General features: G+C 42.6%; 1 long non-coding RNA gene across 2 annotated transcripts in view; it reads right to left on the minus strand.

The window, feature by feature from the left end:
* LOC102161978 overlaps window positions 473-16723 on the minus strand; it is a 53051-nt gene continuing 36800 nt past the window's right edge. For both annotated transcript variants that reach the window (XR_002341530.1, XR_002341531.1), the window contains one exon: window positions 473-1191. This is a non-coding gene — a long non-coding RNA (uncharacterized LOC102161978). The remainder of the gene's footprint in view (window positions 1192-16723) is intronic.

A 16723-nucleotide genomic window follows, 5' to 3' on the forward strand; every position in this document is an offset into this window, starting at 1 on the left:
TAAATTGTGAATTTGCCCTGAGTATTGATTGACCATAAGGTAGGCTAAATTTCCTATGATCCTATGTTTGTATTACAGCATTATAGGCTAGATTATTAAAATTTCTTAGTTGTTTCCATAATCATCATTATCATTAACTGAAAGAACTAGTACAATTAAGTGTATGCTTTAGGACCAAGGCTGAGTGGGGAGTTGAGTGAGTAAGTATGTGCGTGTGCGTGTGCGTGTGTGTGTGCATGTGTGTGTGTGTGAAGGAGTTGGGTAGGGAGTGTTTGTTTTGTAACTCTTGATTCTAGACACTTGACCATAGAAGCAGACGAGAACCTGTGCTAAGAGAACACAGCCAAGGCTTTTGCACAATGAAAGGAAGAAGACCAAAGACTGGATTATTGCTGTAATTGAGAAATAGCCCCTAGGTGTTTTGAGTAGATGAGCTCTTTAGCCACTCCTTTCCAATGATAATTTATAGCTCTTTTTGTTTTTCTGAACTTATTTTATTAGCTTCTGCTTTCAACATTTCAAATATAATAATGAAGTTGAGAGTCCCTGTTATTAGCTTCCAGTGGCCTTGAGAAGTCAGCTTCTGTGACGGAGGTGATGATGGCAGACTTGGCAAGGAGCTGGGAGGTTCTGTGCAAACCTCAAAAAAGACTGGAGCGGAGGCCACAGACAGATGGCACAGGTGAGAGGAAGCATAAATTCTACGCCTTAGCTGCTCAGACTCCACTTGGCCTGGAGGGCCTCCCTCTGTGGGGGGCTCAGGGGCCCCCTGGGCTGGCGGATTTATGTCAGCAAGAGCAGCGCAGTAGAAAGAGATTAAGAAGCTTTCAAAGGGTGCAGGAGTGGGCTGCTCCTCCGTCTGAGCACCGGTCTGGGACACAGAGAGAGCTCAGTCTGTGCGGACCTGGGCTGGTGCCAGCGAAGGGAGGAGGGCAGGCGTGAGGAATGGAAGGTCACTGGCCAATTGGGTGTTGTGATAATTATATCCTTGTTTCCTTGAAGGTACCAGCGTCCTTGATTTTCCAGCTTCAAAGAGAGCTGCCTCAAGTAGGGGGACGTTCACACCTGCTTTGCCGCAGTGATTTCTGCCTTCCTGGCTGCAGACTCAACAAGAAAACAATAGTTCTGTGGACATTTTCAAGGCCACGTTCATAAAGCAAGCATGAGAAACTTCTCTTCCACCCTTTCTTCCTAAATGAAAATGAAAAGATTAGTGTACCCTGTGAGAATTCAGCAATGAACCCAATTTAATGGTTTTACCTTAAATTCAGATACTTTGGAGGTGAAGCACTCTAAATCATTATTCCCCTCCCACACACACCCGTCCCGACCTTTATCTTCTCTCTCTAATTCTCACCCGTCATCAAAGGGACAATCACAGAAGTCCAGTGATAGCTAGAGGTGTCAGTATACAATACACCCGGAACTTTTTCTTTGTTCTCTTTCTCTATCCCATTCATCTCCAGAGAAGCTGTGCCAATAATAGTTAAGAAGTACAAGCATAGTTCTACCTGCCATATTTTCCTTGTAGCACTTAGATATCCAGGAAACCTTTCAAGAAGGGAGAGAATTACATAGGTTTTTTGTTTGTTTTGTTTTGTTTGTTTGTTTTAAGTAGGACCCGGTTTGTCTATTGGGTGCAATGAATAGGATGTAAAAGTAGTTTTTTTTTTTTTTTTTTTTGCTGCCTCCCACCTCAGCTTTCCACTGATCATCTGAACCCTCCCATAATTGAATGTGCAATTTTAAACCCCTACTTTGATTAATAAATTCCTTTTGTTAAAGATGCGATGACTGGTTTCTGGCACTTAAACACCTTCCCAAGCAGTAGACTGGCTATTACACGTTACTCCCTAATCCTAAGCTCTAATGTTTCTTGGTTGTTGCCATCAGCTCTGGAAATCAAACCTTCCTTTTCTAGACAAAAGCAGGCATTAGTCAAAACCTGGAAATTAGAAAGAGGGAAATATTGTCTGTTTTTCAAGCTAGCTCTTGTTCTGACACTTAGTGATAAATAGTGGTCCCATATACAAAATATTCCATAACTCTTTCTAACTTTTGCTCTGAGATTCTGCTAATACACATTGTCTTTAATGAGTGTTTCTAAAGACTTTAATGAGTCCTTCTTCACCGAAAATGCAGTCTCTCCCCTTCACCCCTCTCTCTGCCTCTGTCTCTCCTTCCCTCTCTCTGCCCCTCTCTTTACCTCCATTGTACTAAGAGTTTTCCACTTCCGAAGATCAGGAGTAATGGCTGTTATAATACCTGGCGGGAGCAAAAGCTCTGTCCTGCAAAATCTGCTCCAACCCATCTCCTGGGACCCTGGATTCTAAATTCTTGCCTGTGATTTAATAATGAGATCCAATGGGGCAGCCCAGGTGCTGTATCTCATACCCTTGCTGATTGCCCAGGGAACATTTAATCTGTTGACTTTATTCAGTTGTGCTAGTCTGGCAAACGAAACTGGAGCTATAAATTATTTAGATGTTTAATTTATTTGATGTAGAAGGAACTCTCCTTTACCTTAGTTATCTAATAGCAGAAGATGAAAATCCACTTTGTTTGCAAATCATAAAAACTTTAACGGACTTGTGCCTTAAAGAGTAAAAGAAACTTCCCTGGCCTTAAAAGTATAACAGGGATCCAAACGAGCATTATTAATACATTATCCCCTAAGATAAAAAATATGGTATAAATTTCTTCGGATTAGAAGTAAAATGTGAAACAAATGCCTTCCACTGGATGCTAACAGACAACTAGTCTGAAGTGAAAAGTATAAACTGCCAATGAGGGGTCAGGAGGGGCACAGCAGGGACCTTTGTCACGGGGTCCCTCTCCTCTTGGCCAATAATGTATGGCCATTATAATGACCCAGAGGAAGGAGATATTTTAAATTGTAGGAAATACAATATAACCTACACCCTATTAATACACAAAATTACTACCTAATAGTGAGATAAGTGTCACTGTTCTATTTATTCTTTGACCTTGTACTTAGTACATTTGATTAAAATAGAAACTCAGTACATGTTTCATTAAAATAGAAACAAATAGCAAAAATACATTATCTCATGGAGCAACCACTGTTATATCAGATTAGGTCCCCCACCTAACTGTTTCATTCATTCTCTTGATGAAAAAGGGTTTATCTGAAGCAAAAATAAACAATCTATAACGACATAAAAATGTAAGCAATAAAGAATACAGAATTCTTTAAAAAAAATTTTTTGGTCTTTTTTAGGGCCACACCCACGACATAGGGAGGGTCCCAGGCTAGAGGTCAAATCAGAGCTGTAGCCACTGGCCTATGCCATAGCCACAGCAATGCCAGATCTGAGCCGCATCTGCGACCTACACCAAAGCTCACAGTGACACTGGATCCTTAACCCACAAGCAAGGCCAGGGATCAAACCTGCATCTTCATGGATACTAGTCAGATTTGTTTCTGCTGAGCCATGATGGGAACTCCAGATTTTTCTTTTATAAAGCCTTTGTTTCAAAGGTACTTCTGAAATCAGGTGATGTTACTGGGCTTCTATTTATTATCATCCAAATATTTAAAAAATTTTCCTGTCTTAGCAGCAGAGTTTTTAGCTAGGAATGCTCTTTCTGCAGCCCAGGAGTCTAGGTTTGAATTACTGACACTTATTAGTTGCGTGAGGTTGGAGCAACATTTAACATCTCTGTGCCTTAGTTGTCTCATCTGTAAATCAGGGATATTATCTTTCTCATAGAGTTAAATGGTAAATACATAAAACATCACCTGACATATAATAAATGCTTAATAATATTAAATTGTTAATACAAATTATTTACTTTGTGCTTTGGTTTCTTTTCCTCATATTTGTATAATAAACAATTCTATGAGGTAGTTTTCATTTTATTTGATGAAGAGGACTTTTACTCCTGACCTAGAGTTAAGCAGACCCAATTCGAACTCAGGTCTGAGTTTCTGTGGCAGGTTCTGACTCCTGGAGCAGACTCTGAGAGAGATCTGAGTGCCACAAGTTCAAGGGGAGTGCTCCTGGGCGACATCTGTGGGCCGAGGGAGAAACTGCACTGTGATACAGCACATGTGGCTGCAGCAAAGGCCACCCTACAGGAGCTGGGGCACTAGCTTGGCCCTTCAGAGTTGGACCTCCACTGGGGGAAGGGCTGTCCACTTAGTGGAACCTGCAGTTCTTGGGTGCAGGCTGCCTGGGACAGGGGTGTTGGTTTGGGCAAAGCTGCTCTCTCTCACCAAAGGCTCTCTCCGGAGTGGGTCTCATCTGAAGAACCATCAGCAGCCAACACTCCCAGCAACTGAGGGCATAAGTACTTTGGTCTCGAAGGGGCAATCTAAGCAGTGGATCACGGGGTCCACACCTCCTCTGTCTCTGGTGGATGTTCAAGGCCATCTCATGGTCCATGGCGGTTGCTTCACGGCCCACTGCTTCTTTTGCCCAGAATCTCTCAGGCCCCCCTCATGTTGGGGAGTCCAGGAATCACATGGACAGACTGTTTCTGTGAACTGCAGAAGGTGCTTGGTGACTTGAAACAGCACAGCTGCTGCTAACCAGCATCAAAACCAAGTAAATAGGCCCTGGCTGCCGTGGTTTATAGTCTCTGTACAGCTGACTATAAGACCGATCATTTAAAAATGCTTAAATAGCTCCAATTTAAAAAATCCAGTGTTCCAGCCATCACTTTTTATGGTGTTTATGTCATGATCCATAGGCTAGAGCCACAGCATTTTAAAACTGGAAGGGGCCTGAGAGATTCTGCTCCTTCATTTGGGTCAAGTTGGCGGGGAGTGATTTAGTCAAGGTCACACAGCAAGTTAACAGTTACACACTACGGGACTGGGACCATAAGCATGAAAATTGATATTCTCAAGTAGAGTCTAGCTGTTCACCAACTGCAAAGAAATTATAAAAACAAATTCTTGGCTGAAAACTTGAAAGGATAGGTTTGGAATGTTATCTTAATGCACAGTACAATCTTGAAGTTTCTTGTCATATCCTAGATAAAGTACTGTGTTTATATTTTATTCATTTCCATGCAAAATGGCTTCTAAAACTCAATGCCAAGAATGCTCACTGACAAAGTGTGGTTTGCATCTTGTTGTTATATTTTGTTATTTTAATATTTTGTGATTAAAACACTCCTCTACTCCTAGCGCTATAGTTTTTCTGTGTATAATTGATACAATTACATAAATACTCTATTGTGTTGGCAATCTTTGAAGAACATGTTTTAGAGAGTAGAATCTTATCTTTAAATTACTTGCAGAAAACATATCAGACACACAGAGCTGTCAGGTTAAAAACTGTACCACCAATTTTATGTTAACTTATTATCTCAGTATCCTCTGGCACATGACAACATCCATAACCACGAAGATTAGTGCTCAGCCAAAAAAAAAAAAAAGCTTTTAATTTTTCATTACCTCCTCAGGACACTACCTGGCTGGGATTAGACATTAGACATTTAAAAATCCCATATGATTGCTCAGCTCTTCAGCGATGTTAACCTTTAAATTGCCAACAGAAAACCTACTGAACAGTATTTGACTAGTAAGAATAGTGAGTTTAACAGGTGGGCAGCCCCCAACCCATGCAGGGAAAGCAGGGGTATGGTGGGGCTCCAAGGGTAACTCCTTTTGCCCCCACACCCTCCACCCCCTTGAGCCCTGCTCTCCAGGGAGGAACTTATTAGGTCCCTCTACTCTAAAAAAAGTTCCACTTGTGGATCAGCAGTAATGGACCTGACTGGTGTCCGTGGAGAGTGGGTTCCATCCCTGGCCATGCTCAGTGGCTTAAGGATCCTGTGTTGCTGTCAGTTGTGTAGTTCGCAGACGCAGCTCGGCTCTGGCAGTTGCTGTGGCTGTTGTATAGGCCAGCAGCTGCAGCTCCAACTGGACCCCTAGCTGGGAACCTCCACGTGTTGCTGGTGTGGCCCTAAAAAACAAAAACAAACAAACAAACAAAAAAAAAGGGTGGGTGACAATTTAGAATTGAGGTTCAGCGCACAGACGGAAAAGCCATACTATGTGGGGTCAGAGCCTAACTCCACCAGCTGTATGAATTTGGGCAGATTATTTAAAGATTTCCCTTCTGTAAAATGGGGATAGTATTAGTAGTTGGCTTTTGTTGTTTGTAAGGATAGTATGAGATAACATGCATAAAGTGCTTAGAACAGTGTCTACATCAACAGGTTCAGTTGATGACATTTCATTAGAATCTGCTTTTTAAATTGTAGAGGATTGAGTCTTTACAAGGAAAGTTAAAGATGAAAATTTAAAAACTAGGTACACCTAGGTGATCCTGTTCAATTTTTATTTCTTTTTTTTTTTTTTGCTATTTCTTTGGGCCGCTCCCGCAGCATATGGAGGTTCCCAGGCTAGGGGTCGAATCGGAGCTGGAGCCACTGGCCTACACCAGAGCCACAGCAACATGGGATCCGAGCCGCATGTGCAACCTACACCACAGCTCACGGCAACGCCAGATCGTTAACCCACTGAGCAAGGGCAGGGACCGAACCCGCAACCTCATGGTTCCTAGGCGGATTCGTTAACCACTGCGCCACGATGGGAACTCCCAATTTTTATTTCTTACAACAGACCTCCTAGGTGAAATAGAATCACAAGACTATTTAGACCATAAGTTTAAAGATTTATTCCACAACCTGATACACAAAATAAACGATACAATAAATTCCTGATTTTTAACAAAAAGAAATTTGATTCTGCAGATCAAAGAAGCATGTTCTAATAGTGAGATCTAAAAAAATCATTCTTAAGTGGTAGCTCCACCGACGCAGTGACTACCCCAATCTTGTTCACCAGGATATGTCTGGCATTTGCACACTGCCATACAGTAGGAATTTAGTATGTGGAGAATGATTGGCAGGATCCAAGATGTTGACTCCAGGCCTTGGACACTCAAATAAGTCATTGCCTTCTGTAGTACACTTAATCCAACCTTGACAAAATTCCTACTGTGTACCAGGTACTGTATTAGGCACTGAGATATAAAAATGAACAAAACACAGTCCTCACTGTCTGCAACATGATTAAAAATTTACCCAAGAAGATGGATCTAGACCATCATAGGAGAGACCAGACACCAAGGTGAAGAAAACTTAGAGGCTACTCCAACAGTCCAGGCAACAGTTCAAGAGGGCCAGATCCAGAGGACTGGCAGTGGGGATGGAAAGGAAGGAGTGGATTGAGAGATCTTATGGAGATCGAGGGTACAGAATGTTCTCATTATCCAGATGTGGGGAGCAAAGGAAAAGGGAAGACCCAGAGATCATTTGAAGATTGTAAACACAAAGGATAGGGAGTATAATATTATTAACAGAAATAACAACTATCAGGAAAAGGGCTAGGTTTGCGGGAAAAGATGATAATTTTGGTTGTATACACGTTGAATTTGAGATTCCATGAGTACAGAATACATCCTGGTGGAAATGTCCAGCAAGAAGTCAGCTATTTGGATACGGAACATGGGGCGGGATGGGAGGGGCAGGGGAGACTCAGAAATCAGAGTGCTTGGTACAGTAGCAACGCTTTATACCATCTGCAGAGATAACATTGCTGAGAGAAAGAGTGATGAAAAATCTTTTTTAATTGCCTAACGAACATGTGAAAATTACATGATTATCCCCCTAAGAAAGTGAAGCACAAAACTATTCCTCCATGCAAAAGTCTTGTCCTGTCACAATGAATGAAATTCTATCCTTACAGATCCCTCCTTTGCATCTTGGAAGCTATTTGGTCTCCAGTGTCCCCAGTTACAATATAGATGTCCCCACATAATCTTTAGGCCTTGAACAGACAATACCTTACCTGGAGTGGTTTTATCAGGGACTTTCTTGGGTAGCTGATAGAGGTGGAACCCAGAGGCGGCATCATTTGGGGTGGTGTGGGGGTCAGGGGCTACCCAGAAATCAAAAAGAGGGAGCGGATGCTAATGGACAATGATCTGGTACCAGACAGAAACTTTGAGGCCTTCAAGTCTTTCCTGAGGCCCAGCCATGGAACACACGTGCACATGCATGTGTGCACACCCAAACACACACACTCTTTTACATGTTTACCAAATGTCTACAGCAGGAATTTGATATAAAAAGTTCAGCATGGCCAAGTCAGCACTGTTACTTGGTTTCATAGTCATGATATTCGTGTGGCAAGATGGTTGACCGAAATATTAAATTGCTTCCATTTCGAACAGACGTGTAGGCTTTGTAATGCTTTGTCTAGAATTTCAGGGCAGGGTGAAAAATCGGATGCAGCCTCTCCTGGTCAAAGTTTTGCACTTTGGCTTTCATTGCCAGGGAACACTTAAAAAATTATTAAGATGGGAAACATTATGTCATGTGCTTTTATCACAATGTTAAAAAATCTCAATTGAATTAAATATAAACAATTTTGTTCTGAAGATTCTGGTGTATTTATAACAAGAAGTAAACATAGCATTTTCTTTTTAAAAAATTTTGCACTGAGAGACTATGAGGGGTGTTCTGGAGAGAGAGGGCAGAGGGAGGATGCCTCTGAGAAGTGATAAGTCTGGGAGAAGAGATGTCTTGTCAGGAAAGATTATAGAGTCATCCAGAGGGGACCTACCACTGCCTCCTGGCTGTGCCTGAATGGGCAGCATCTATCTAGTGGGGAGGGGCTGCACCTTCCCACAGAGGCCTCATCCCAGTATCACCAGTGTGCCTCCTGGGCCTCAGGTGAGAAACAGAAATGCCTGCTCAGCCTGAAACAAGAGGACATGGATTTGACCTCTTTTGGATAGCACTACTTATCAGCTCCTAAAGCAGCCCTTGGCATGTGGTATGTGTTCAATAAATATTTGTTAGTTAAGTGAATGATAATGATAAGGCAGGACCTTGGTGTTCTACAAGACCTCTGGACTTCCGCATGAGCCTATGGGTTGGAGAGAGGGAGGTGGTTGGTTACCTTTCTCACAAGAATGGCAGGATGGGGACGTGGAGTCAGAATTAGGTTGATTTAAGAAAAATAATAGTGACGTCTTGCACACTTATTAGGCAACTTTTTTTTTTTTTCTTTTTAGGGCCACACCTGTGGCATGTGGAAGTTCCCAGGCTAGGGGTCAATTCAGAGCTACTGCAGCTGGCCTGCACCACAGCCACAGCAATGCAGGATCCAAGCCACATCTGCAATCTACATCACAGCTCACAGCAATACCAGATCCTTAACCCACTGAGCAAGGCCAGGGATCGAACCTGTGTCCTCATGGATACTAGCCAGATTCATTTCTGCTGTGCCACAGTGGGAATTCCCAAGGCAACTTTTTTTAACTATTTCCCTGCATCCTTTATAATGTGTTATGTAATACACTGTATTTACAAGTATAAATTATTTGCAAATAAACAGTAGATATTTATTTACTTGCCTTACCAGGGTTGCCCCACTTGCCTTACCAGGGTTTTGAGGCCTCAGGCTGCAGTGGAGAGGGTTAGAGAGTGGACATAGAAGCCTTGGGTTCTACTCTTAGCCTGGCCACCACATGGTCTCAGGTAAGTCCTTCAATCTCTTCTGTAAAACAAGTGTTGGGTTAAATGGTCCCTAAGACAGGGCTGGAGTTCAGCCTGGGTGCACTGGGTCTGGCCGTCCGAAGTCATCTCCAACTGGTCAGGTATCTACTATAGAAAGGTTCAATATTTTGAATGGTCTCTTCCATGTGAGGACAAGGCTCTTGCGGTCTGCAGCAGACAGAGGTGATCTGGCTTCCTATAAACAGAAGAATCACAGGAACTCATCTATAGCATTAGCTTATCCTGATTATAAATATCACTCCTGATGACTCCAGGAGCAATTGCTCTGTGCCATAGAAAACCAACTTCTTGGAGGTTCCTTGTGGCACAGTGGGTTAAGGATCTGGCATTGTTACTGTGCATACTGCAGATGCAACCAAAAAAAAAAAAAAAAGAAACTTCTCATCACAGACTCTGTGCTCCAATTTTCCATTTTCCAGCCTCCTCTAAGCTTTTTCTCCCTTTACTATAAAGTAGTATTTCCCCTGGCTTTAAAACATGTGGACATCTTCCCCATAGATGTGTAAAAATAAATAACAGGAGTTTTGAGCCCAAAGTATCTGAGGTTCCTTTGTGGTGCCACACTGTTGCTCCTTGGGAGAAAATAAAACACAAAGAGAAGGTGCAGCTGTAGCCAGGGAGCCAAGCAGTTGTGTTTTCTTATTGCAATACCATTGCCAATATTGCTTCCTCTGCCTGGAAAGTCCACTCTATACCCTTTCTTCTGGAGAGCTTCTACCCATCATTCAATGCCCCAACCTATGGTTATTTTACTTCCATAATACTTGTATGCCCCAATGCTATAGAACTTAGCACTTTGTGGAGTTCCCATTGTGGCTCCGCGGTAACAAACTGACTACTCTTCACAAGGACTCAGGTTCAATCTTGGCCTTGCTCAGTGGGTCAAGGATCTGGCGTTGCCATGAGCTGTGGTGTAGGTCACAGACATGGCTTGGATCCTGCGTTGCTGTGGCTGTGGTGTAGGCCAGCAGCTGTAGCTCTGATTCAACCCCTAGTCTGGATACTTCCATATACCATGGGTGCAGCCCTAGAGAGACAAAAAAAAAAAAAAAAAAAAAAAAACTTTAGCACTTTGTAATATAAGTATCACTTATAAGTCTACTTCCCAACTAGAACTCCATAAGGGCAGGAATTGGGTTTTGCTCTCTCTGTGCCTCATTGCCCAGCACAACTCCTGGCATAGAGAAGTCAGGTGTGCTGGAAATGTCAATCATGTCCTAAATAACACTAAGCCCCGCCTCTCACCTCCTCCCCTTAACCGGCATGACTAAGTAAACCAGGGGTGCACATGTGACCTTTGATCTAGACAAGTCAAATTTCCCCACAAAAACTTGAACTTAGAGTCTTAAAGCTCAGGAGTCAGAAAGTATGACCCCTGGAAGGTCACATAAAACTGACCTCCCAAATCTGACATTGGGATAAGAATTTGGGAAATCATTTGAGGAAGCACAGTGAGGGTAGGAAAGGGACACAGAGAAGGGAGAAAAGCTAATGACAGGTGCATTAATGAGCAGGTTACTGCCTTGGGAAATTGTGGCTTGGTCCCCATTTGAGATCCTCTGAGGAATCAGACGAGACATGCCTCGGAGTTGTTCTCTGGAAGATGGGAGGCTGGGGTGTTTACTCAGTGATTCTTGACTTCCACCGGGTGGGGCTGCATGTGCCTGCAGTTCAGCAAGCTTCTGTTCAGGAAAAAGCTCTCAGAGCAGTAGAGAGACCTGGATGCTTGAGGTAGGGAGTTGCCAGCCTCTGGGAGACCATCTACCACACTGTTGCAGGTGAACTCCACAGTGGGTCAGAGAATTCAGGAAGGCCATCAAGATCTCTCACCATCACCCAAAGCCAAACAGAGCCTATGTGATGGGGCCACAGGAACCAAGAGCCTGCAGAAGCAGCTGATCTGCAGAGGGGAGAGTGTGGCAGAGAAGCAGAGAGCACAGGCAGCACAGACACAGACCCAGCAGAGGCCTGGCATCCCACCCCTTCCATTTAGCAGCAGCCTGGAGGAGCCCACCTGGCACAGTCCCCACAGAGATGTGACCAGGCTTTGACACTGGCAATCACTCTTCCATTCTCTTGCCATAAATTCTTCCAGCTCCTGTTCATACATTTGTTGGTCAATCCTTCTGAGCTGTACTGACCTATATGAGGCCGTACATAATGTCAACAGACTCCCACCTCTCCCTGTGGGCCGGCTGAGCTAGACCCTCTGCTTCTTCATCCAATGTCTTACAGAATCTACAGCCTCTGAAGAACCTGTATTTAACATCTAGCGTGATAATCCCCTCTTATTTCTTTACAGTAGGGCCAGGATTATCATCCATGCTACTTTGGCCGGTCAGTCTGAGTTAAACTGCTTGCCAGAACACAAAAGCAATGGCAGGAAGGGAGCCCAGAGCAAAATAAACAACATATATGCCAGGACACATTCAGCTCAGCTCATTGACTAGAAGCAGTGCTGTTCGTGAAGAACAGTCAGCATAGCTTCTTTCTTCTAGTTCTCACTGGCTGACGGCAACTGATGACTCTCAGATACTGGGGAGAAACTGTATACACGCCCACAGGAATTTCATTTTGAAAAGTATCTCAGGTATAAGGAGTGTTAAAATGAATCGGTTTTGAGGGCAGTAATACTGAATATTAAAAGTATTTCCTGGTAGTTGATCTAAGAGGTTACATTCTATCAAAAGTAAATCTCTTTTACTTAAATTAGCTTGAAAGGCTTGCCATTGCTGTGCCACCAGACAATCCTATGCAAATAGCATGATGCCTGTGTTAGTCAGTGTTCTCCAGAGAGAACCGAAGAGACGTATGTATATTTGTAGAGAAAGAGTGTAAGGAGTTGGCTCACATGACTGTGGAGGCTAGCAAGTTCAAAACCTGCAGGGGTAGTAGGCTATAGTCTGGAGACCCAGGGAAAAGGTGCAGTTTAAATCCAGAGGCATTCTGGTGGCAGAATGTCCTCTTCCTTGGAATAAGTCAGTGTTTTTTCTGTTGAAGCCTTCAATTCATCGGCAGAAACCCATATTTATAAAGGGTTATCTGCTTTACTCAAAGTCAGCTGATTTAAGCGTTAATCTCAACAAACTCAATACCTTCACAGAAACATCTAGAATAATGTTTGACCAAATATTTGGCACTGTGGCCTAACCAAGTTGGCATAGGAAATTAACCATCACATCTCCCATCTCTGACTCTTAGCAGTGGCTGCCTTGAGGATCAGGTTGCAAAGGATTCTGAAGCCACAGCCAGACTGAACAGAAAAGCACACTCTTATGAACTAGTCATGTCTGCTCTGAGCACAGAACGGAGGAAAGTTTGTGTCACATATTTCCTGTTCCTCCAATAGAAGTTTGGTTTGTGTTCATTGAATGAACAAGTGACAAATCTTGCCCATTTTGCCATTAAACCCATGACTAGCCTTGATTCAAGATAGATATGTATTGAATTGTTTGACATCAACCAGGAAAACTGAACAAATTATCATGCTTCCTGTGTATATGCACTAGAGGGCTCCCAGCAGCTTCATGATCCCAAACTAGAAATAACTGGATTTTTCATCAACAGCACATGAGTAAATTAAAATTTTGTGCTGTAATAAACATGAACTGCAACTATTACAACTAGATGACTCTTAAAAACATGAGATTGAGCCAAAGAAGCCAGACACAAAAGAACAAGGCATTCATTCCATGTATGTAATGGAATTTGTATAATTCCATTTATATAATCTTCATACATAAAATTAAACTATATTCTATATATAGATACACACTTAGGTGCTGAATAATTGTTTAAAAAAGCAAAGAAGTGATTTGATTATATCTGTAACTGTGGTTACCTCTAAGAGCATGAGAAATGCTATGATGGGGGGAGAATTTGCAGCGTTAAACTTCTTGACTTGGGTATTAACTCTAAAACTAAATGTTAAACTGCTTTTTTTTTTCTGTATGAGTGTTAAACTTCACAATCAAAAAATTTAAAACTTGTTCCTAGTGAATTCCCACTGTGGCACAGTGGCTTGTTGCTGCAGTTGTAGTGTAGGTCCCAGCTGAGGCTTGGATTCAGTACCTAGCCCTGGAATTTCATATGCCATGAGTGTGGCTATAAAAAGAAAAAAAAATGTTTACCTAAGGTCTCCTTATGCTAATTCCTGAAGAAAAAAAAAAGAAAGAAAGAAAGAAAACAGTAGATGTAGAATTAAAGAAACCTCTGCTAAAATTAATCAGCACAGACCTGTAGGGGGCACTCTCACCTCCGCCATGTACCCTCAACTACTCCAAACAGGAAGAGAGGACCCCTCAGGACGTGTGCGATCTCTCCTACATCTGCCACAGGAAAGTTTTGCCTACTCCACTATCCAGCAGGAAGGGGAACACTTCTCTCCCTGAAGGATAGCCCAGCCAATTGGAGACTGTAGCAGCCCAACCAATGACAAGCTTCCAGACTCTGGACTCCCAGCTTCTCCAATGGCTCCTTGGTTATTACAGACCCTCCCAACTCTCCCCCTTTCCCTATAAAAGGTTTCCCTTCTTTGTTCCTTGGATTTGCCTACAGTCCACCATTATTCGGTATCCTGAGTTGCAACTTCTCTGGCTATTACTGAATAAGCTCACTTTTGCTGATAAAATAAATGGCGCTATTGTATTATTAAAGCTGATGCAGAGAGCCGGGAGAAATGCTGACCCAAACTCCATTCAGCCTGTGGCCAAAAGGGCCAGAGCATTCACTCTCCAAACTACTTCCCCACTATTGTCTTCTTTGGACCCTTTTCTGTTTTGCTTCTTCCCCCAGAACAAACGTTAGTAGTGATTAGATTTACAATATAACAAATTTAACAGTTGAAAGCCCTAAAATTCATCCTCAGCAAAACTTGCAAAGCAGCTGCAAAAAAGATGAATGTCACTCATGGGATCAAAAGGCTAGAAGGATCTCGTGGAAAAGTTCAGCAGTGTGTGCAAGCAGAGCCTATTCTAAGCAGAAGGCTCTGTTAGGGGATAGTGCCCCTCTGTATCACTATGAGCTGGAAGTGCCTGGGATAACTGGCCTTTGGAAGGTGGCCGGTTCTCATGCAGAAATCCTGGTACAAAGAGCAGGTTCTCATGATCTGCTTTCCAGGATCCTAGGCTTAAAATTCAGAATTCAGCTTTAAGAGAGTTAGAGAAAAGGCAAAGTGATTTTAAGGGCAGGTGCTGGAGGTTTACTTTTTCCTCTTTGCATAGCTTTTAGTGCTCAGAAATTTGTAGTTAAATATGCTTTCTTCCCTCTGGAAAACAGATTTCCCCTCTCTCTCACCTCTGCCTGGGGAATAACAAATTTCATATGGAAACCTGAAAACCCAAAGTGAAATATGCAAGGCTTCAGACACCTCTTGTCGGACTGGCTGTCACAGACCTTGGTTTGGGTCAGGCTGTTTAAGTTTCTTTGGAACAAGCATTTATCTACTGCAGGGTCATTTTATAGATCCATTAAATCTACGTTTTCTCTTGGGCTCCTTTCTGCAGCTCCCCTCAACCCTGCTCTAGTCACACACTAAAAACCCCCTTAAGCCCCAGAAATAAATCTCTATAAACTGCCAAGCATTCAATCAGGCTTTTACTATATCTCTTTGCAATTAGAATAAATTTACTGCTCAGAGAGATGGGGGGAAATATGCAAGGTACTCCTTGGATAAATATACCACAGTGAGAAAAGTAGAGGCTCTGTAAAAATTATCTCTGTGAATTCAACAAGAATCAAGGTCACTGGAGCTGCTACATACCAGGGAATGTTAATTAATGGGCCTGCAGCTGGTGGTACCACTTGGCTGCTCTGCTCCAGCTGCTTGCTCCATATTTCTCTCATTTGTAGGACCATTCTTGGATCAAATCCCATCTCTTTTTTTTTTCTCCAAGTACAAAAAGTACATAAGTCTACCCTGGAAAAATGCCAGCGGTTCAGAGAACTAAGCAAAGAGTTGTTTCTTAGCTATTTTTATCTCCTTTTTAAAGAAAGGTCACTCTATCACCTCTGGAGCTGGATTACTTGTAATCAGCAATCAAGACGTGGCCTGAGGTCACCATTCTGGCACTATCCACAGGGAGATGTCCTGAAGTCAGAGAGCAAAACAACACTTGTAAGTTCCCCTCGAACAAAATCAGAGGCACCTGAAAAGATGCACCCATCTCTCTTCACTACACAGTGGTCATTTTAAGTCAGGGTGAAGGCAAGGTAAAAAATGCAGCCAAAGGACTGACTCAGTAGGTTAAGGATCCGGCTGTTGTCACTACAGTGGTTGGGGTTGCTGCTGTTGTGTGGGTGTGGCTTGATCCCTAGCCCTGGAAACTTTCTCATGCTGCAGGTGTGACAAAAAAAAAAAAGAGAGATGGAGAAAATGTTAACACAGGTTAAACTTAAAAAAAAGAAGAAAAAAAAGGAAAGCAAAGAAAGAGGGAAAGAAAATGCATCTCAGCATCTCTGAGATGAAGCAGAAGGGGGAAAGAAACAGGAGAAAAAGAAGAGTCTTGACAGAAAGCATTTCTAGGGTAGTTTATCCCATTTCAATCTGCTGGGAAGCATAAAATGAGACCCAGCATGTAAACCACTTACCACACCTAGTTGGGACCCAGGCAGCTATTGCTAATTAAAATAAAATTCCTGAATGGAAGTAGAAGAGAAGTCTTCAACACAGGCCCTCCCTGAACTGCCTTGGGACTGTATTCAGGCAGTGTGCTGCTCTGGTCGAACCCAGACTTCGGGAGTCAGAAAGAGATGAGCTTTGTGTCCTTGTTCAAGCACTTAAGTAGCTGTGTATCACTTTGCTGCTTAACTAGCTCTTTAGACCTCAACTTTTTCATCTGTATCATGGGTCTAATAATAGTATCTGCCTCAAGGGTACCAAGCAGATTTAATGAAATATAGCATGTGGGACCACTGGCACAGTGCTTGGTACATGATTAATCTCAATAAATACTCATTGTTGTAATTGGGGCTCTTATAATTGTTTTCATAGGTCAGCAAGGGAAGAATCAATAAAAGTATTTCAAAAAAACAGTTTGAGGCTCTGGGCAGATGAAGAGGCTTAAGAGTAGTTTTTCCAAAGCAGTGATTCCACTTGCCTCTGCTGCAGTAGGGCTTGTTTTTCTTCTCATTTGGAAACTTTCTTTCCTTCAATGTA

The sequence above is a fragment of the Sus scrofa genome, chromosome 2, assembly GCF_000003025.6.
Source record: "Sus scrofa isolate TJ Tabasco breed Duroc chromosome 2, Sscrofa11.1, whole genome shotgun sequence".
Classification (NCBI taxonomy): domain Eukaryota; kingdom Metazoa; phylum Chordata; class Mammalia; order Artiodactyla; family Suidae; genus Sus; species Sus scrofa.